Here is a 23,625-nt window from a genome sequence, read left to right as displayed (position 1 = left end):
TAAAATAACTGGAATAAAATGAAATACCTTTGAACAGTCGGTTCAGTTTTCGTAAATGCCATTTAGGTATTGTAAATATGTTGGTATCATTAAAAAAAAATAAATTTTGTTGCAAATAGCCATTGAGTTATTATTATTATTATTTTTTTTATTAATTCAGAAGGTTATGCTAAAAACCCAATTGATTTGTAGAACATGTAAAGGCTTTGTAAAAAGAATGAAGTTGTGTATTACAGTGTCATTATTTCTTGAAAATAAGATTGTTAAACAGTCGTGGCTTGGGTAAAACAAATTCCACGTAAAATTTTGACAATGTATTTTTATATAAAAGTTTTACAACCTTAAAATGGTGTAGATAGATAATTTAGGTTTGTAGAAAAATGAGAATTTTAAACGCTTGAGAAGAACGATCTCTCGTATTTTTTATTTTTTTGTTTTCCTACAATTTTATATGGTTGCGTAAGCTCATGATAGCAAGTAGGTTGATGTGAAGGAAGAGACAAGGAAGAAGTCGTGAAATTGCGTTGTCACCTCGGTCTTATGCGCTCCATGTTTCGTTTGCACACGAGAAATTCTTCATGATGAAAAAAACAAATTTATACTGGTAAAAAAAAGTAAGAGCACAAGAAAACAGAAAAGTCTTGACACGTGACGGACTTAAAAAGATAAAAACTACGTGTATATCTTAAATTCTGATACAAATTTAATAATGTTTTGTGAACAGCTATTTCTAATAGTTACTTTTCGACTTAGAGAATTTGACAATTTAATTAATAAGCTGATTTCGAATATTCTACTATAACTACGTCGATGCCCGTAGCGTAACTATTGGCTACGTCTTCGTTTTCACGTTTCTAAAAATATTGATCCTGGTCTTGTTTCTATGTTTTATACAGATTATACTTACATACTACAGTATTCACTACTGTATATATTCGAATATTTACTTTTATAAATCGACAAAAGTGTACCACTCAAAATGTATAATAAAAATGATAATCAATTTGGTTTCAAAGCTTATTTAACTATTAATAATTTTGCTTTTTTTCTAAGAACTTTATAATTTTGGTTTGAGAGTAAGTTTTTACATTCAAAATAGCAAAAAAATTTTTTCAAAAAACAATTTTTATTTCAATCGATTCTAAAACGTATTTGAAACTTTTTTTTTATTCAAAAAGTAGCACACTGAAAACAAATTTAACTTGAATCAAGACGAAAATTCTTGAACCAAGAAAATAATTTTGAAGAGTTTCATTGTCTTGAATCTAGACGAAAAATTCTTGAATCAAGTAAAATTAACTTAAACCAAGAAAAATTTCTTAATTTAAGAATTTTTCTACTCAAATCAAAAGGATAAAGTTCTTCAAAATTATTTACTTGATTCAAGTAATTTTTTTTCTGTGCAGAAATCCTGTAATTTTTTATTTTAAAACGGTGTTTTTAAAACAGATCGGTAGTATTTTGAATAAATTTTTTTGGATCTCTTAATTGAATAGAAAGAAATTACTGGATGCAGGATGTTTGAATTTTATTTAAAAAGATTAAACTACTTCGTTGAAAAGCGATAGTTTAAAAGTTAATTCTTTAAATTAATCCAAACTAAGTATCTTGAATCAAAAGTCATATTTTAAAGAAAGTATTTTTCTTGAATCAAGTAGTTTTTCTTCAGTGTAAAAAATCAGCTTATTTAATAAAGCCGTTTGAACGTAGTTGTCATCACAATCTTACTTCCAAACTACAGACCAATTAACGTCTACGATAAAATTAACTTATAAAATGATAAAATTCTGCAACTACTTTCACACAATTATAAACTATTATGACATAACTTAACGACGACAGTTGAAATTTAGAGGTTTAATACGATTGACAAGCTTGGTTATTGATTAACTTTAATGACTGATTAACATATTATCACAGTAAAGCAGGCATTGTCGGGAGCGCAGTAAGAACGCAGACAACAGAAGAGGGTTGTTCAGATGGTAAGGAATAGTCGAGGGAGTTAGAAGAGGCGTCGGGGTGAAGAGATAAGGGGGATTGCACTGTATCAACGACTTCTTAGAGAGGAACAATGATAGAGAGGAATGAAAACAGAAGACGAGGGAACTCATAAGACTAAGTGAGAGTAAAGAGGATAGTAGACTACTCCACATGGTGGTGAAGGGAGTAACTATAGAAGAAAGCAGAGCTTGAGATATCCTTGTCGAGTCCCAAAGCATAGCTCGCAGGCACGTTCAACTATTAACCCTCTGAGATTCGGAGAGCGCCCAACGACTCAAGCCATTCTCCGTTATTTCCGTCGCCTCACTGCAAAAGATGCCCAACTGACAACGACAAAACTAACCCGTCTTGAATGCACATTCATTCTGCAATCGACAAAACGTTTTATTTTCTCAAAGACTACTAATATATACTTTATCATATATACTTTATAATATATACATTCGTTGCCTTAACAATATTGTTCTTTTTATTTTTATAATTTTTTCTCCTGTCATTCTTACTCAAATACTCTATCCCCTATTCTTCATTTCAACAAATTATTGTCACTACACTGAATTTATTTCTGTGAAATGGAAAACCAATAGAGCAAGTCTGAAAGCCTAGTCAAGCCTGTAATTCATTTTATATACATATACATCTCTCTTATAATTTATTACTTTCATCATTTCAAGCGCTTCGCTGAATTATTTATTATTTATGATCTTTCGCGGTGTCTTCTCAGTCACTTAAATTTATTCTTCACAGAGTGCTTATTACTGAGAATTATCGTTTACACATAAACTTTGTTACACTACAATTCTTGTTTTTTCTGATGAACTAAAAGTTCAACTATAAATATCTTAAACATTTATTTCTGAATTAAAATAATGAATCAAGTACATTAAAAATGTTGTGCAAAGAAAAATTTGTTTTTAAAACTGTACTGTTTCAATCCACATTTTTTTTTTTTACTTTTTTTCTTAGCTAATCTCATAAATGTTAATTCCTGCCTATAAACTATAATTGCAGTTAATGATTTTATCAAAGATTAAATTTTTATTTATTTATATAAGAATATTAAAATTTTTATCAATCCATAGAAATTTAAATGCTCATCTTTCATTATTAAACTTTTTTTTTCAACTTGTTAGTGGTAGAAATATATTCTTTCTGAAACTATAATAATTAATTTTGATCTATTTATAAGCCAATTGATTGGTTATTTTCTATCGTCTATCTTGTTTATATAGCTGATAGTGTTCAACGTTAAACAAAGTATCGATTCTCGAAGTTAAAAATTTGATAATCATAGATATTATAAAACACGTTTATTTAATAATTAAAGTAATGTTTTCACGAGTTTGGAATTATAATTATAATTTTGACATTTTTAAAGTATAAAATCCTACTAAGTCTTGTCAATAATTCATAATAGTTAAATAGATTTGTCAAAAATAGGATCAAATAATAACAATATATTAAAAAAATATTGTCATTAATATGTTTTACTTTGTTTGATTGTTGCTTCGTACTTCAACATACATAAGCAAAGATCGTAAAAAGTGAATTAATTCTCAGCGAACCCGACGAGAATATTGGTAATAGAATCATAATAGGAGTACTGTATGAATATTCAATGATGAGCAGTATAAATTTGATTGATTCAATGCACAAGTAAAACCGTTAGCTTATTTAATTACAGATTAAAATTAACTGTGTACTTATCAAACATCACAGACACCTGGTCGTTTTATCGGTGTTTATACAGAACCAGTAAATGGGTAACCACCTTCTAAAAACTTGAATTTAAAGCGATAAAATCCAAAATTAATGGACACGTGTCATTAGTAATATATAACTTGATTAATAAACATAAACCCGAACAATTTACGGTGGTAATTTGATATTGGATAATATTGGCAGTGTAACCCTGGAGATAATAGCGTAGAGAAACTAAAGGGATAGTGGGAAGCTATGTTGTGTGTATCACGATTGTATTGTTATTGTGAGGAAACGTAGTATAGGCCGTGCACCATACATGAGAGTGGTGAACAGACAATGATTGTATGCTTAGCAAATTGCGTTTCCGTATAGCGTACGAGATGATCCTGAAAATAGCTTCCCAATAAAAAAAAAAAAAAAAAAAAAAACAAAAAAAAAGTCGCGATTATTTCTTTATAAACGTATTTTTTATCGTTATTCGATTGTATACCAGCAGTAGAGGGTAGTTGGGTACGCGTATGTATGCGGGTCGAGGTGTAGATATAGATGGGGGTGTGAGTGTACTTTTTTTTATTTTTTGACAAAGGGATCGACTCGTCTAGTGCGTGGTAAATCTATATCATTGCAAGAGACAGTGCAGTGACTCTATTCTCTTACTGAGCGCGGTAGATGCAATCAGCATAGCGCAGGCGCTATCCTTATCCCCCTCGTGGTCGCTGGCAGACTATGGAGGCGGCGAACTCGTTCAACGAAGACGGGTTGAAAATTCGGGCCGAAGTAAGCTTCAGTCGGCCGGTGAACTTGCGTGCCGGGTCTTCACAATCGGTCACCGGAAGTTAACGCGTCCTCCATATAGACGCTTCCGTCCGAGTGGTTAAGCCCAATTGAGTGCTAAGTGCTATTTTACTTGACCTATGGAGTTTATTGTTGTTGTTGTTTTTATTAAATGAGGATATTTTACACTTTTTATTCAGTCCAAATTTCGCTGACAAAATATCAATTTTTTAGTTGTCAATAATGCCATCAATAACTTTTTATACCTTGGAATCATTTTGGTTCTCTTTATAGTGCAGAATTATCGGATGTCATCGACAATATTTTTGTTATGTGAAATTACCGGTTAAATCATCACGACAGTAAGATAAAAAGGAAATTTTATTAAGTTGTAGCATTGACTATTCTGCAAAATCCAATCGCTAAAACGTCCGGTTATTTGTATAATTATAAATCAACCCCAATGTTATTCGATTGAGTAGTCAAGGAGCTTGATTACTCAAGCTTTATCAGGGCAATTATGCTTAAACAACTGTAATGAAATTGCAATTAGAGTACACATGATTAACTTGAATTTTTTTACTTTGGTGATTGATAGTAATTTTATCGAATCAATGATCATGCTCTAATTTTTTAAATAGTTATGTTAATAGGTGTGGAAAAGCTAAGCTAGATCAAAGGTAATCTACAAAAATTTAGTTTAATTTCATTGATGTAAGATTCAGTTAGAATAAATAGTAAAATAGACACTTTATATTAAAAACAATTAACAGTATTAACTAGCAACAAATAGCTCTGTGATTTTTACCGAAATCAGAAATTTATTCAGTGATCATGAACAACAGCACAATCTTCGCTACTTCGATTCTGTAATTGGAAATTAAAGTGAATACTAGTGTAGAAAAATTATCCAATTTTTCTGGCTATTTTGTGAATAAGCAAATCGGTGTACATAATTAAATAAACAAATAGTGATTGGGATGATTAAAATGGAAGCATTTGAATATAAAACTGCAATAAATTGTTGATGTTAAGAAAATAACTGGACAGGATGATAGTACTAAAGGATGTTTTCTCAATTAACCGGCACAAAGAAACAACAATTATTCAACGGGTATGTATATCTTTATGATTGAACTTTATTGGTGAAGAAAATCTCGGGTAATGTTAAGCGGAAAAAATAATAAATCGTTAGAAATATTATAATGGGTTGAATGGTACTTGACATCTTAAAAAACTCTAGATAAATATATCTCAGAAATAATATTTATTAAAGTAGCTGTATTGCAATGACAATTTTATACTTTTATTGAATTATTAAATAGCTATGTAAATTATTGTTTATATGACTTTTTTGATTTCCTTTGAAATATTTTGCCGTCATTGCCTTTGAGATATTAGAGGTTGCATATTCAGGTTGGGCAAGCTTGACTTTAGGTTTATTTGTAATATTAAACATCAATACTAAAGCTACTTAATTATTCAGGGAAAAGATGCTTGTTAATTGATAAAAGTTTCTTAGACTACGAGTTACTAAAATTAGATATTTTTTACTTAAGCGGTTTATTTATATTTTTGCAAAGGAATTAAGATCGTTATTTGATATTTATTGAGTTACAAGTGAATAAATGCTACTTAGCCGGCAATGAAAAAAGTAAAAAGATACATATTTATTTAATGGTGCTCAGAGCACAGCTATCTTTTTTTTTGTCCCGTTCGATCTCATTAGATAGAATGTATTAAGTAAATTTGCATAATCTGGATCATTAATCCGTTAGTTAATCTAATTTGATGAATAATGTATAGTTTTTTAGCATATTGTCTGATATAAATTTCAAATTTTAAGGCACACTTAACATTACAATATCGGTTTTTTTTTATTGACATTAAAATATTAACTTAATTATTATGTGATTGAATTTTTTTTCTTTTGTAAATGTCGAAGCATATAGTGACTTAAAATTGTAAAGTTTTTAATAGTTATAAAAACAAAACTAAGGATCTTATTACACTCCAGTACGAAGTTTTCGTACTATAATAAAAACAAAATATAACAATTAAAAACTTTAAGCATTACAATGGTTAAAGATATCTTGATTAAACTTAACATTATGCGCCAATCATCAATTTTAACGCAGTACACATAAACAAGTAGTTTATATTCAAAATTCATAAAAAAGCTTCATAAAATTTCGTAAAAATAAACTGTTCCAACCGTAATAACAATAACAATAAAAATTTTAATGTTCCATTAAAATAAAAAAAAAATAAGGAATATTATCTAGACAAGGGTTTCTTTGTTCAAGAACTTGTTGCTATAAATTATCTGAACAAAAACAGTTTCACTGTAAAAAAATCGCGCCAAGTCCACGTTCATAAAACTATTAAGAAAAAAAAATTTGTTTTTCTCTTTACAAAAAGATATAAAATAAAAAAATAAAAAAATCCAAGTAACCGATATGATTGTTTATGATTTTCGGAAATTAAAAAAAATTTTGTTACAAATGTAAAAACTAAAAAAAAAAATTTGGAACGTATTTAGTGTGCGCGGTTGCAAAATATTTTAATTTTAATGAAATTCGTAAGATCTATTTACTAGGACCTTAAAAAAATTGAAATACACAATGACGCACACCAAGTACGTTCCAAAATATTTTTCTTAATTTTTAAATTTATAACAAAATTTTTTTTAATTTCCGAAAATCATAAGTAATCATATCGGTTACTTGGATTTTTTAATTTTTTTATTTTATATATTTTTGTAAAGAAAAAAACAAATTTTTTTTTCTTAATAGTCTTATGAACGTGAATTTGGCGCGATTTTTTTACAGTGAAACTGTTTTTGTTCGGATTTTAGTATTTTTTGTAATTATAATAAAAATTTACAATTGGTACCAACTTAAGTCTCGCGTTGGTTGCATTTTTTATAGCAAACTATCCCCTTGAAACTACAGTTTATGTAAAAATGATTCTAGCGCACCCTGGCGGGTGTAGATGCAAGCTGTGAAATATATTTTTTTAACTGTAGTTTCCCATCTAATGAAGGATTACTATGCATTCTCGAATTATTTAGTCTGTGGCAGATCACTTTGCCCATCGAAAAAAAGTCAGGATCGAAATTTTTGCGTTGCTATAGTTTGTGCTGATTAAATTTAATAATTTCAAGTAGATTAATTGTTATAACTGAATATAATTAATTAATAACAGTCAAATAAAGTATGAATTACTGTTATAATATACAAATTAGGAAAAAAAAGTACCGTAGAATTAAATAAAATTTTGCAACCTCAAAATACCGTTCTGCTTACAGTAAACACAGTCGGTAGTCTGGCGCTCCGTTTACAGCAGATTTGAACGGAACTTGGCGCCAGATTCTACCGAATCTGTGGATTTTATTTATCAGCTTCTAGACAAAAGAACATCAATAAGATTTCATCATTGTAAGAGCTGAATAAACTAATATAGTTTTATTTGAATTATATAAAAATTTCGCAAAATATGCTTTTTTGACATGAAAATTTTCTTAATAGAAGTATTATTTTTACTCAGGATTGAAGAAAAATAGATAAAAACTTCAAATAATAAGTTCTATAATATCTGTCGTATTTTTATTGTGAATTTACTCATTTTAAAATCGCCTCGAGAATTCATTAGTTTTATTTTCTAACACTTTTTCAGTTGTTCAAATATTTGCATTCACATTTGCATCTATTTTTTTATTTTTTTTTAACTGCGTAACCAGCCAACACGGTTTGTGCGATTAAATGGGTTTAGAGAGATATAAATTCGATGTAGACTTACAAAAATTTTTTTAAATTTTGTCTAATTTTGATGATAACATCCAATATTAATATTCTAATTAATGTAAAATAGTCCCTTCATCTTACGATCGAATTTAAATATAATTTATTACAATTCTTAAATTTTATATTTTTTTTTATTAAACTAAAAATCAATGTCAGATGTAAGCTCCTTAGGAGAATAAAAAAATGATTTTTATTTTAGAACTTAATACGTCAAGTTTGAACTCTCTAGCAAAGGGATGATTTAAAGATCATCCGCTCTCTATCGGAAATTTTCAATACTACTTTCGGTCGAAAAATTATACGTGGGTATATATGATGATATCAGACCTGATATGGGCATATAAAGTCACCTTAAAGTACTTTAGGTAATAAGTACTTATTACTAAGGATATTTATAAAGGTATTTATAAAGTAGCATATAAAGCTAGATTTGTACTAATATGGTTTGATATTTCTATATATAGTCTGATATGGCTAATTCTCAGACCGTAAATGGGCATATCAGGACATCTTCGGCCATATTAAGCTATACATAGACCCATAAAATTTTTTGATATGATCAGATAAGCCCTTATAAGACAATTTTTTTACGGGTTGTATAATATATTATATACCGAGGAAGGAAACCAGCGTAGGTGAGGATGGCAAACACGCGAATTGGTATATCCTACTTTTCTTGCTAGCATTTACAGTATTTTTTACCATATCTGTAACTGAAATTTGAAATTTCTGCCTTTATTTTGCGATAAGATTAGTGCAGATATCAAACTATTTCATTTATTCTCTCATAAGAAAAAAGTGGCACTTCCTTTCCGCAAAATAGGGCAGGAATTTAAACTTTCGGTGCAGATATGGTCACAAATATACTTTTAGTATACACAACAGCTTGGAATAGAGTAAGACAATTTTAGACGGGATTGAAATTGATTGTCGCACTACGTCAGAATAGTTAAGAAAAGTATTTTATCTAGTAAAGTCTTACACAATAATTTTCATCTATCATCATCACCATCAATATTGAAATTTTGAGTCTGAACTTTGCAAAAATAGTTAAAAACAATAAAAATAATTTATTTTGAAATCAATCGAAATGAGATAATACCAACAGTAGCACTCGTTTAAATTCAACTGGATTTGATTAGGTTTTGAGGTTTACAATAAACAAATGTGATTACGAAAATGCTAAAATGAAATTAGAAGGTAATGCAGCATGCGGAAACAGGTTAATTTCTTCCCTAGGGACGGTACTGATTAGTTTTTGCCCAATAATTCGCATTAGTTTGAAATTGTCTTGTTTCGAGTGACTAAACAGACATTGAAGCGAAGTCAATGCAGTTCAATATAGAAGCTAATTCGTGTTTTGTAATTTGTGTTTGTGATTAGGAATGACAAAATATATATTGAGCTGGTAAAGATTAAAATTTTATATCAATCGAAATGTTTTTTAACTATTGAGTTATACGCAAAAAAATGTTTTTGAAAAAGTGGGTTTATTGTTTATATTTATGACCGTATTTATAATATATCCGTACACCGCTGGAACACATGTTATCGAAAATCACGTTTATTTAAGCTCATAATTCATAACCATAACAATTTAAAACGCAGTGACTGAATTCATTTATTGATTTGCTCAGAGGTATGTATTTCAAGATAAAAATAAAAGAATTGAGTCAATTACTTAGAGATTAAAATCATTAATTTGTGTTTAAATTCGAGCTTAATTAGTGGCATGAAGATATAGTTACGACCACTAAACTTGTTTGATAACTAATAACTGAACTAATCTAATACTCTTGGTCACGATATATTACTTTGAACCTATTCTCATATTAATTCGATGTTTGATTACAAAATGCATTATTTCAATCGTACAAGTTGATTCTCAGTAATCTTTACTATAGATCATAGTTTCTACGAATAATGTTATCGATATTTTCGAAATGTCAATAAATAATTACTTTTTTTAAGTGAATTTGGTATTTTTATTAATTATTTTGTTAACATCCAAAAACGTGAGTGTTGTAGATGTTCAAAGGTAGCTGAACAAAGGATTAAACTCCCACTTACTGCAAAAATTACATGGTAGTCTAATCTTATGTCCAATTACCTTTAAACATCTACATTATTATTATTAATATATAATGATTTATGATCGTAAGATTTGAAGTATTTAAATGAGCAATTTATTTTTGTATGGTAATATGCAAACCCTTCAGCAAGAATTCATCTGTAGAGTTTTTTAAAAAACGATAAAATTTTTCATAACGTACATAGAATAACTTGGCTTAATTGATAGGTAAACTTTTATTAGTATTGAATCATAATTTCTAGGTATAAATAAAATTTCAATAAATAAATTAAAGAAAAGATTTAATATAAAATTATTTATTGGTTATATTTCGGGATAACATATTTAGTGTTTTTACCATGCAATACATTGAATGGAGAAATATTTTGAATGCGTATTAGTACAACACTTAGCAAATGGTAGAAAAAATAAGAAACACTAATTTTTTGAATTCAAGTCAATTGAACATTACTAATTAAGCTTGGGTAATAACTCTAAAATTTTTAAAATTTTTTTGTTTTGGAAGGCAGCAACGCATATTCATAGCCTCTAAAATGAATAGGTTCTGCTAATTTCCAATAATGATGTCTACTTAAATGTCTTATTTTGTACTTCTATTTTTAATCGCATTGAACATTTTTGAAAAAGAATGAGTACTTTTGTTTTCATGGATAAAGATGAATGCTAACATCTACGATACATACACTTAATCTAATTGGAAGATTTGAATGAATCATAGATTGGATTATCAAGACTTTCGATTAGGATTATTCCATTATAGCACCAATTGGACAAGCAGTTTCAAGCACAAATAATCTAGCAAAATAACGATTTTTCTTGCATTAGATGTTGAATTGTTTGTGAATAGTTTACGGGGAAAACTAAATTGCAGTTCACACGTCTTCCGGAGTTACTGAGCATGTTAACTTTAAATGTACTGATTTAATATATTTATGTTTTTTAATTATTTGCAGTAACTATTATGCTAAACAAATATGTTTAAACGCGAAAAGCTCGAAAGCAGCTTAAAATTGAGACCCACTTATAAAGTCAGACAATAGTTATATTTTAGAAGCTTTAAGTGCTGAGCGTTAAATGTGTTCTATTCTTACCTGAATTTTTTCAATGCCTGTATTCACACATTCTGACAGAAAACTATTTCATGTAGTTGAATATCTTATTTTGAATTAAATCGTTTTTAACTTTCCACCATAAAATTCAATGATTTAAAAAAATCGGAAAGTTACCTTATGTTCACCAATAGGTCAAAACTATCATTAATAATAATGAAAGAATATTGTGGATAATTTATTCCGATTTTTAAAAATGCCTTTTAACTTTTGTTTTGTCGAAACCTCGTAAAAGCGCCGAGATTTCGTGCTTCAGTTTTTCAAAATTTGATTGTGATTATTAGTGTAGATGGATAGGAATTTTAAATAAATTACACTCGATGTTTGGGACAACAGGAAAAAATTTATTGTCTCAGAGGAGGAAAAACCTGATGATCAGATAAAAAACCTCCTCGATGATAATTACAAGAAATAAATGTGTGTGAATGTGTAATTGTTGTTTAGTCAGGGTAGGACCTGACCTATTGTTATTTCGTCAGGATAGGACCTGAGCTATTGTTATTTCATCAAGATAGGGCCTGAGCTATTGTTATTTCGTCAGGATAGGGCCTGAGCTATAAGAATAATAAACTATTTCTTGGTGAGAATAGTTTAATGCGTATTGCCAAATGTAGGCGAATACTGATGACTCTTCTGGAGAGTACTGTTAAATTGTATATGTGTGAGAGAGAAACGATCAAAGCCAAGGAGGCACGATAAAAACCACGGGCCGTCAATACCCAAAAGAGTGAGAGAGAGCTCGGATGTATGGCGTTAGTCCGGATTATGTGTAATTTCTATAAAATTGCGTTTTACCGAAAATAATTGAATTCATGAATATGATTTGAATGATAATAAATAAAATGATGTTAAACGATGTGATTTTTGAGAATGTCTCAATTGTACTGTATGATGCGTAATATGCGAGAGCGATTGCGTGAAAATTACTACTGATTCAAGGGCCTCAGAGCAACTGGTGGTACTGGCCACCGCACGAGCAAATTCGGTTTTTCCTATACGGCCCCGATCGGCGCTATACCGTTCTGCGCATCCACCGCAACTTGTCGCCTACGATGTTTCCCGAAATTGTTCGAGAAAATTCTCGTTAAAGCTAGAGCTAATATATAGATATAGTCATTTGATTTCGTACGCCCACGCTCCCTCTCAACAGATATAGATGTAATTGTATAGTACAATACATGCATGACTCTACTCTGCACACACACACACGTTTATGGTCTATCGTATAGGTACGACTCGACTCGACAACTTTCGTGCGACTAGTTGTTATTGAGATACTACTATTTAAGGATATAATTTTTTTTATTCATCGAGTCAGACAATTCCGCAAAAAATTGACGTAGAGAAACTCTATAAAACTGATTTTAAGGACAGAAAACGGTTGACTCTGAAGGCCATCCCTGCAACTTCCGGCTAATTTCATACCTAAGCGTTTAAAATTGCACATATGACGTTTTTGAGCTCTTCGAAAAATTATAATATACAAATTGGAAGAAAAGTCATTTTTCTCCCAAAATACAAAGATTTTTCAAGCGAGTATTCTTACATTAAGTATACATATTCATATTGTAAGGAAACGAGTATAATTCTCTCAGTAAGATCGAAACACGTTTATGGACATATTACATATGTTGAACGTGTACTTGGCGCGAGACACTACCAGTGTCTCCAGATATATTGTACGGACTAATATCCCATGCTATTGTAGCATAGCAAAAGTAATGGTGTTGCCAACATTTTTCTCCTCTTTACCTAATGTTCGTAATTGTCACATGAAAAAGAGGTGTTTACTTATAAATCGTTAAACAGTACAAAATTTTACCTTTTTACAGTTGTTAGAGTATTTGTTAAAATTGATCAATTTATAAATTTTATTATTAACAGCACATTAATTATAAAATAAAAACGACCATATTACAAGAACATATACCCAAGTCGATTAAGTAAGACGTTTCATTTCAATTTCGGTATCGTGCTCTGAGTGGAAGTAAGTTCTGCGATAGTACATCCCCCACGGAAAAAATTTATAATTAGAGTATAAAAAAAATATATTTCATTTTATACACAAAATATATGTGAAATATATAACTTTTGGCCGTTTTTGGTATATGAGAAATATATTTCAAATAAAATTAAAATATATTATTAATATATTTATTATATATGATAAATATAAGTTATGGAATATAATCGAAATATATGAGAAATAAACTCACTGTATGTGAAAAATATAAGCTGCAAAATATATTCGAATTATAATTTTTTTTATATAACAAATATACAAAAATTATATTTGAAATATGTACTAAAATTTTAAATGTCTGAAATTTTTGGATGTCCTGGAAACTGACCAGAACGAATGTTCATTTATATGAATAAGTTATCTACTGCACGACTCATGACGCATATATTTTAACTATAATTTCCGTATATTTTCATTATACTTTTCATATAAAAAAATTATAATTCGGATATATTTTGAATATATTTTACAGCTTGTATTTTTCATACACAGTAAGTATATTTCTCATATGTTCCGGTTATATTCCATAACTTATATTTATCATATAAAATAAATACATTAATAATATATTTTACTTTTATTTGAAATATATTTCTCATATACCAAAAACGGCCAAAAGTTCAGTAAACCGAATATAATTTGCTTACATTTGAAATATACTTGGAATATATGCAAGTATATTTTGAATATAATTCAAATATATTTGACATATATTTTGGGTATAAAATGAAATATATTTTTTTTATATTCTATTTATAAATTTTTTTCGTGGGGGATATTGCTGTGGGATAAAAACTTTGGTGTTTATACCACAAGAATATCAGTTTCTTTACTGAATAAAAAATACTCTTGTTTTACTGACTGGCAACACTGATGGACAAAAACTCATATTGGTTTTTTATAATTTCTTTATTGATGATTTTAGTTACATACGTTTAATATTTCAGGTTACATTTTCAGTATGGTTAATAATAACTGACCATAGCAGTTGTTGATTATATTAAATTATTCTATAGTTCTTTATCTATTTATATGATTTTGTTTGTACTGATGATGTATTTTGATTATTATTTAGAAAAATAACAAAAAAAAAATTTAATTAGATATGAGTTATTCTTAGGGCTTATATTAGCAGAAGTCATCTTTTTAGGAACTATCAGTCTGATTTTTTGTGTACAAAATGAAAAAAAAATCGATTTTTTTCAATCGACCAGAAACAATATATAACTTAAGAGTAAATCTTAAACTTGCTCAACGTTTCTATATTATCTAGTTACTCAATAAATGATTGAAAAAAAGTTTGATGCAGAACGAATAAAAAAAAAACTATGATGTATGGAGAAAACTTTTTTCCTCTCATTTTACAAGCAAAACTTTACGAAACGTCCGTTCGTATAAAGGTTATTTAGATGGTCACGAGAGCTAGTACATGATTTGTCGAAAATTTGATCAAACGTTTGCATGTATGCGTCACTTGAATCTATTCTTCTGAACAATGCTGCGCACGTCGATCAGAATATATAATAGGAAGCCAATATTTTGTGCAAGACCTTTTCCTCACATTAATTTATTTTCTTGTCAATAAATGCTCAGATTCACTTGAGACTATTATGGGAAATAGAACTCAATATTTTCGTATAGACTATATGCTAAATCAAATGTCATTATTCATTGTAAAAGATATTGCATGAATAAAATACAAAAGTGTTTAATTAGAGAAAGAAAATAAACTGATTTTCTTTTAACTGCCTGCTGAGAAAATTGAAAATTTTCAAAAAAACAGGAAAGTTATTGGCTTCACCCCGATTTTCGAAAATCGAGTTTTTATCAGATCTCAACGTTTTGAGGTCCTAGAAAGCTATTCTGACTATTTCTAGGTGGATATCATTATGTATGTATGAGTGCGCGCCTGTGTGTTTGTATGTGTGTTTTGAAGAGCACAAAACCATAGAAAGTTAACTTTTTGAGGTCGAAGAGCTCAAAATAACACAAATTATATTTTTGAGCTCGGAGAGCTCAAAAACGTCATAAGTGCAATTTTAAGCGCTTAATTATGGAATTATCAGGAAGTTGTAGGGATGGTCTTTTGGGTCATCCCTTTACCTATTTTTTTTTTTTTTTTTTTATTAGAAAGAGTTTGCTCAAAGTAATTCAAATTACTTTGATGGTTTCGAGGATCTGCGGGGGAAGATTCGTTTATAGGTTGCTTCGGTAGTATAAGAAAGCGAAGTGAGTTGCAGATAGTAAAGAGAACTAAAGCGTTTGAATGCTTGACAACTTATATTTAAGAAGCTAATTAAGCTATTTAATTAACATTCTACTTTATTTTCCCTACTTAATTGCTGCAGTACAATCCATTAGATGAAAGAAATGAAAAAAAATAAATTTCTGGCATCTTCAAACTTTAAATTTACCAAAGAAATTGTAGAGAAAATCGAATTGTTTTTTATACTGAATATGAAAGAGAATAATTATAAACTTATAATTGAGCTATTCACAGTACTTGAGATACGAATAAAGATAGCTGAAATGAATTAGTAAATAATCACTTGGAAAATTGAAATGATATTATTTATACTTTTGAGTGAGCTGAAGTAGAGAAATATTCATTATTCATGCAAAATAAGCTCTTTTCTTGCTTTACTTTCACAGAAAATAAATATTAGGGCAAATCGTTTTCTTTTTGCGTTTTAAAAGATAAAGACTCATACCATAATTTACATATTTATTGTTTGTTTATTTATTTTTCTTTTCATTGAACAATTTTCATAAAAATTAGTATTTCTATTCTTGAGATAAAAAGTATTTTTGAGCGAATTTCTTACGGTAAGTACGCTAAACTTCAAAAAAAAAAATTTTTTTTTTTTTTGAAAAGATGCACTCAAAATATTGTTCGGAATGTCCAAAAAATAATATGAAAACAGCAGCCTTTTTCAATTTTCCGTTTGATTGACGTAAGAAAATTTTTTTTTAAACTTTAAAATTTTATAACTATCAACAGCTAATCTGACCAAAAAGACCAGGGTATACTCTTGCAAGTAATCGAACGTTTCTCAAAAAAGGTTATTAATAATTTTTCGGTTCGACTCTTTAAAAATTATTTAAAGTATAAGTCACCGGAAATTTTGAGATTTTTTGGCGAAGTTGTCAGACTTAAAATAAAAATTGCTTTAGTTTTTTTTCAAAGTCATTAAAACTCTGAGCGTAGTTTTACTTCATTATAACGGTGGTAATCTCAGAAAAAGTTACTAGGTATTTGAATTATTAACTCATAAGGTATTATAATAATATCGATATTTTGTTAAAAAATGTAAACAAATTTTAATTTATGTCTAGCGAAGGGGACGATGAACAACTGGCATGTAATAAATAACATTTAAATACTAACAAATTACTATAAATCCTATAATATTTATTTGCTGTGTTTCTAATCAGACTCAATTCATACGTATGATAAATCAGTTTAAAATGAAGAATAATTGATGAAGATTAATATATCAGGGTGATAAGTTTGGGCAAAGATATTTCAGAAGAGTTGATGGCGGCTTGCCAGGGTACATCCGCGTTCAAACGAGCTTTGAGCTTCTTCAGCTCTCAGAGACCCTCGAGTTCTTTACTTTTCTTTTATAGAAGAGTAAATGGACGAGACCCTGACGCTCAAAGAGTTGAAATTTAAATTCCACTGGCACTCGTCTATACGTCTTCTCTGTGCTTCATCACTAGTCTTTCACTTCTTTGCTCACACGTTTCTTTTAAATGGACGTCACAGATGGCAAAGCTATATATTTCGTTCAGATGATGTAAACTTACTTGCCAACTCATTTCAGTTCGAACACTTTACTTGGCATTCGACATGTTTGCGCAGTGGCCCGTCTAAATCTCACTGTCCAGTTCTCCGCTGCTTCTCGTACTCACATCTGTTGGACATTTCAACTTTTATCAATGTTAACGTATTGTGGTGACAATACCAATAACACGTGCATTTATATTTTCATTTTCAATCATGTTGATTTTTAAATTTCACCGGACACATTGAATTTTACGTAAATTTAAGTTATAACAACTGTAAATATTATGGATTTCCGTCGTTACCGTAGTTGTACTGAGTTTGACTTTTATAACTAAAAGTTTAAATTTTCAAATTTACCGATAGCAAGAAACTTATTTTTACATCTAGACGATAGTCATTGATGCAAGTCTGTGGGGAACTAGAAGAAAAAATATAAAGTGTCCTGTGGGAAGGGCATAATGCTTGGGACAAATAGGGATGATCACTTGGGGAGCTATTATAAGTCAGCAGTGAGCAAACGATGTAATCGATAGCGAAAGTTTTTCGTATTTTATTGGTCTGCGTATAAAACTGTCGAGTCATTATCGTTTGGTATTCAAGTGTTCAATATTTTGTATTAACGCGGGTACTAAAATTTCAAACTAAAATTAATACAACATTAACCGTAACTTACAATTTGGAACTTCCTTAAATTTTGTAAAAAAATTTCATAACTAATCAATTTAACTGCGGAGTGCTTTGTATAAACCCGTGAAAAAATATTCTGATCAGGCTGATTTGATATGTCTATATCAGACTTGATATGCTCATATCTAATTTTACATTATTTTTTAATAGGTCCTGATATGCCCTGATATAACCTTATAAAGTTATATATACTTTGATAAACTTGAAAAAAAAATCCCTGATCAGGGTTGATATAACTTGATATGGATTCATATAGTCTGATATACTCATACCCTTACCAACACATAAGTAGTCTTATGTACTCATATAAAGGCATACCCGAGTAAAAAAAACTATATATCATTATATATGATTCATATCTAATTATATAGAAGCATATGTAATTCATTTATAATTATATAGATGTATATATAATTCATATAAAATTATATATGAATCATATAGAATTCTATATAATTTTTTTTACTCCAGAGGGTATTCTGTGATTACCATAAAACATTCTCTTTTTATATCTAAGAGTCTGTTACTCCAATGATTAATAATCTTTTAATATATAGTATTTTTCGGATGAAATAATAGGAACTTAAAAAAAAATTTAATTTCACAAAAATTATTAGTTTTGTCAAGTTCAAAAATTGTTAGCCAGGCCCTCCAGCAATATATAGTTCCATATACTAAACAAATAATTCCATCAAAATTTAAGCTTTCAATTCTGATTTTACCTCAATTATTTTTTTAATTTCAAAGAAATTATAAATTCTAAAGCAACGAAGTACCTTAACGATATATCGTAGAATCATTTTTGCGATTTCATGTATACATAGATAATTTTATAAATCTACATATAGATACCATTATTATATATAAATATTGACAGTTAATAATTAATAAATTAGATAAAAAATTTTGTTTACTACGAATCGATCATGTATACGATTTGAATTACTTGTAGTTATAATAAACTTTGTTCTCCAAGTAAGTCTCTTAGGTAAACGGGTAGTGAATTAGTTTTTCAAGCGACCACGGTTCGATTCCCACTTGCGCCGATTTTTTTTTTCCTATGGAAATAATTATATATAATTATACATAATTATATGGGGCCATTTTTCATTTATAATTATGTAATATAATGATATATAATTTTTTTTACCGGGGCGGGTACATAGTCTGATATACTTATATCAAGGCATATATAGTCTGATATGGCCAATTTCCATATCAGGCCTGATATGGACGGTTTATATCAGGCCTGATATAGTCTGATCAGAAAATTTTTTCACGGGAAGTTTCCAACGATTGTGATTTCTGATAGAAATTGTCTAGTTTCACACAATAACATACATTAAAGCGTATTCTTGTTTAGTCTGTCGGGTCTATTCGGTCAAGTTCGGACATTATTACAGGAGAAATCTAAGTCATACATTGTTAATTCTTCAATAAATTTTTCAATATTTGCGCAAAAAACGTTAATGCGAAAATTTATACTTTTTCAACATCAACACAATTTTTTTTTTATTCCTTTCTCGCCTTAATTTAATAGTTGACTGCACATCAAGGGCGGAAAGTAGGACATCCTAACCCTCGCGTAAAAATTCTTACCCGAACAGAAGACTAAAGTGGCAAGCACGTGGATTGGGTTATCCTACTTCGATCCTTGGCGTGTATGCTTTTTCTTGCAACTAAAAGTTTAAATTTTCCTGGTGTTTGCGAGGAAATTACAACTCTTGTCAATTTATTTCAAGTGTTTCCTAGTAAGAATAAGAGTTTTCTTATTCTTGTTCAACGTTGATAAGAAATATTATTCTTGTCTGTAGCATTAGTCATTTTTATTGTATAAATTTTTTGTTATTGAATAGAGATATTATTGATGGTAAAGCTAATTGTGAAAATATACTAATATAAGTTATAACTTGAAAGGTATTCAAACGAGATCATTAAATTCAAAATAATTAACAAGTACAAATATAACTTCATTTTTAAATTGCTGCTCTTGTTGAAAAGTTCTTTAAAAAGGTAAAGTTGAATTATTTATAAATATCGAAAAGTTAAATTAAGCAGAAACTTACAAAAGTTGAAATTTTTTTTGGAATAAAACGGTCGGTATGATAAACATTTCTGCTAGGATGGACAATTCATAAAGATGACATATTTTGCTTCTACAACTATTGATTTACCAATTTAATGGCTCTCACATATCAGAATATATCTATTCTTTGATCGTTATTCTTTTTATGCCGATATTAAAAATTATTAAGGACCAAAAATTTCACTAGTATTGAATTCTTCACATGAATGTTCCCCTTAAAAACATCTTTAAATGCAATCTGTCGTATACGTAAAATTTTTTACGGTTATCAACTCTATTATGTGAGCTTATTTCAATATATTTCAAGGCAATAGTAATCCACATCATTCTGTTTTTTATACGTCTGACTTACCAGCATTTAATAAAATATAATCGTTCATTGAAAATTTCAATTTTATGGAAAGCCGTAAATTTTTCCATCAATATGGAATTGCAACATAAAGAAATAAGAAATTTGATATTTTCTTTTTGATATCGGGTGAATGGAGATTTATTACAATTGAATGTGGTTATGACTTTGCTCTTGATTATAGTTTGGGAGATCAGAAAGAAATTTAAGTCATTTGTCTACCATTGTCATGTACAGAAAATCGTCACACCCATATGAATAGGGACCATGCACGATGGGAGAAACAAAATTGGGGAAACACTAATGTTTGGAATTATTATTCTTTTGTATTTAATCAAGTGCTAAAGAACTAAATTACCGTATCTGAAAATCAAATTTATTACATTAAATGGACAGAAAAAGACCTTGGATTTATTACTCTTTTTAAGGATTAATGCACTAAGGAGCCATTCATTAATTACGTAAGGACAATTTTAATGACTTTTGACCCCCCTACCTCCATGTAAGTATACCTAAGATTTCTCGAACCCCCCCCCCTTCCCCTTCTTACGTAAGATTCTATCTTGATCTTCTAAATCATAAAAATACAATAATATACGGAAAAATGTACATAATTTTTTTCTGTAGAATCAAACATGGATAACAATAAAAACATATGAAATTTTAATAAGTTATTTTTTTTTCAGTAAGCAATAAAAATTATTTAAATAAAATAAAAATTCAACTGTACACTTTAAAATTAAGAAAATTATTTGGAATCCAAAATGGAATTAGATTTTTAATATTGAATTTTGATTCACGAATTATTACGTAAGAATGAATTTCACCTTACCCTTACGTAATTAATGAATGGGCCCTAAATGATCTTTACAATATATATTATCTAAATAATTTTATAGTAATTGGATTTTAGAAAGATGTAGGTAATATAGAACTCCGAGAAAAAATTTTCTAATGTAATATTTATTGAATTTAAACATTTTTCTTTATTTTTTTATAGTTTGAAGAACGTAAGTAAACTACCATGGAGAGAAATAACGACCAAAGAAAAAAAAAAGTATTCTGTTATGACGATCGCTGAAAATAAAAATAAAAACATGAGCGCACCGTATAAAAATATTAAGAGAAAAAAGTAAAATTATGAGTAAATAGTAACAAAATGAATTACTGTGAAAAAAGTCGAGAAGACGTGAACTGTTTTGTGGGTTTAAAATGGGGTGAGAATCGCTCAGAATACTTTCTTTAGGTTCATCGTTTCTCAAATGCGTCGGAAAAGTTCAGGGATGGGCGGAGGAAAGACATTTTTCTAATCTCTTCCTCTCATAGCGTAGGGAAACAGGTCTCCGGAAACTTTTGGGAAAGTTACTTTCGCGTGCACTTCTGGTCTAACTATACAGTCCGTTTTTATTTTATTTCCACATTCTCGTCACAGGAACGGAAGAGAAAGAGGGACGTTTGCTCCAACCTACTTCTCGATGGAAACGGACAGAGGAAAAATATATTATTTACGCTGTCCCTGTGGAGTCGCTAGATTCCCACGGAAAAAAACTTTCAATATTTTTGTGAGCGCGATTATCGTGGAATTTTTATCGGTAAAAATAATTTCTTTTTACTGGCTTGTGAAGTTTTTCCAATACCAGCAGCTGCACTTCTGAACTAAATAATTTAAAAGTTCTCCGATTGTCAAATATATTCAGCATTATTCTATACTGTTTAAAGATCTGTTATCCTTTTTTTTTTTTTTTTTTTTTTTAACAAATGTACATTCAGATTTTACATATTTTGTAAGTAAAACACTATCTTAAAAAAAAAAAATGACTAAAACTATATTTCAAAGAATAGCATTGGTTTTTCACATAACAATACAGGATATCATGAATAATAAAAATGTTTGTAAGAAATAGAATTTAAGTGTTAGGTTGTAATATAAGAAAGTATAAAACATTGATATTCAACTTTTTTTATCTTTAACAAAAATTATTTGTTTAGCTTATTTTATTACTCTAACTTATTAAATTGAGTATATCCTTCAAATAAACGGTAAATTTAAAAACAAACTAGAAATATTTATATATTATATGAATGAGTATCACCGACAGGGTGAAAAACGAGTGTTTCTTTTACTACTACATGAGTAAACTGTGTGATATTGGCAGGAACGTGATAAGAGTGATTCACATTATTCACATCCATTATTCACATTATTCCAAGCGTAGCCATCGTTATTGCAAATAGAAGTTGTGTAAATAACTAAAAAAAATAAATAAATAGATCTGTAAATAAAAAAAAGTTAAAAAAATTGCGAGAGTGAAGCACCTTGGAGAGCTAATAAAAATGTAAAGTACTTTTTATAACAATTTAGTCATAAATTCATCAAAGTATTTGGGAACAAGTAAATGAAATAATAAAATTAAAATTATAGCGATTTGATACAAAACAATAGTAACTACAAAAAAAGATTGATTTATATGCAGTTAGTTTTTTTTTTCATAGTTGTGAAATATAAGTTGAACAGTATAAGGTTAGGGGGCTTCTTATTGTACCACTAACTGTTAGAAAATATTTTTAACTGGCTACGATGAAAATCAATGATATTTAAAAATTGGAGAGTTATTGTTTTTATCCGAATTTTTAACAATAAAGTTCTCATCAAATCTCCACGCTTTGAGGCCCAAAGGCCGAATTCCCAAAGTTAATTTTATAATTTATTTAATTAAATTGAATATCATTTTTTATATATTTATTATTTATTGAACATATTATGATTATTTTGAATATTGTAGAAAAATCAAGTAAACGTAATGCTATATATTGAATAGAATGGTTATTTTCTGGGATTAAATTTAGAATTAATTTATGTTAACATATAAACTGTCCATGACTTCATTTTCAAAATTTATCTTTTGTTTACTAAAAATTTTTTCCTCTCAATATATGTGATTCAATAAGTAAAAAACGTTTCTGAAACCTATCATATATTAAAATAGCGAGTATATAAAATGCTCTTTCAGCATTTTTTGACGTACTTTCGTTAAATTCTATTCATCCGTTTTATATAATGTTCATTGCATTGAAAATAACGTGAGATGTTTTTAATGTAACACTCAACATCTTTTTTTATATATTTTTTAAAAATATTAATTCACAGTGGTTCATTTTTTTAGATGGTTCAGAACTTTTTACCTTCACGCTTGTGTGAAAAAT

General features: G+C 28.8%; 1 protein-coding gene across 5 annotated transcripts in view; it reads left to right on the top strand.

Moving 5' to 3' along the window:
* Nucleotides 1-23,625, top strand: part of LOC123261000 (agrin-like) — a 336,839-nt gene that overhangs the window by 73,150 nt on the left and 240,064 nt on the right. For 4 of the 5 annotated variants that reach the window (XM_044722428.1, XM_044722426.1, XM_044722429.1 and 1 more), the window contains exon 1: nt 4,480-5,593. The exons of the other annotated variant lie outside the window; for it this stretch is intronic. The gene's annotated coding sequence lies outside the window, so the exon portion shown is untranslated. Of the gene's footprint in view, nt 1-4,479; nt 5,594-23,625 lie in introns of those variants that run through there. 5 annotated transcript variants of the gene reach the window in all.

Source organism: Cotesia glomerata, linkage group LG3, assembly GCF_020080835.1.
Source record: "Cotesia glomerata isolate CgM1 linkage group LG3, MPM_Cglom_v2.3, whole genome shotgun sequence".
In the NCBI taxonomy this organism is placed as follows: domain Eukaryota; kingdom Metazoa; phylum Arthropoda; class Insecta; order Hymenoptera; family Braconidae; genus Cotesia; species Cotesia glomerata.
Note: the sequence above shows the minus strand (reverse complement) of the source record. Positions and strands in the feature narration are given on the sequence as shown.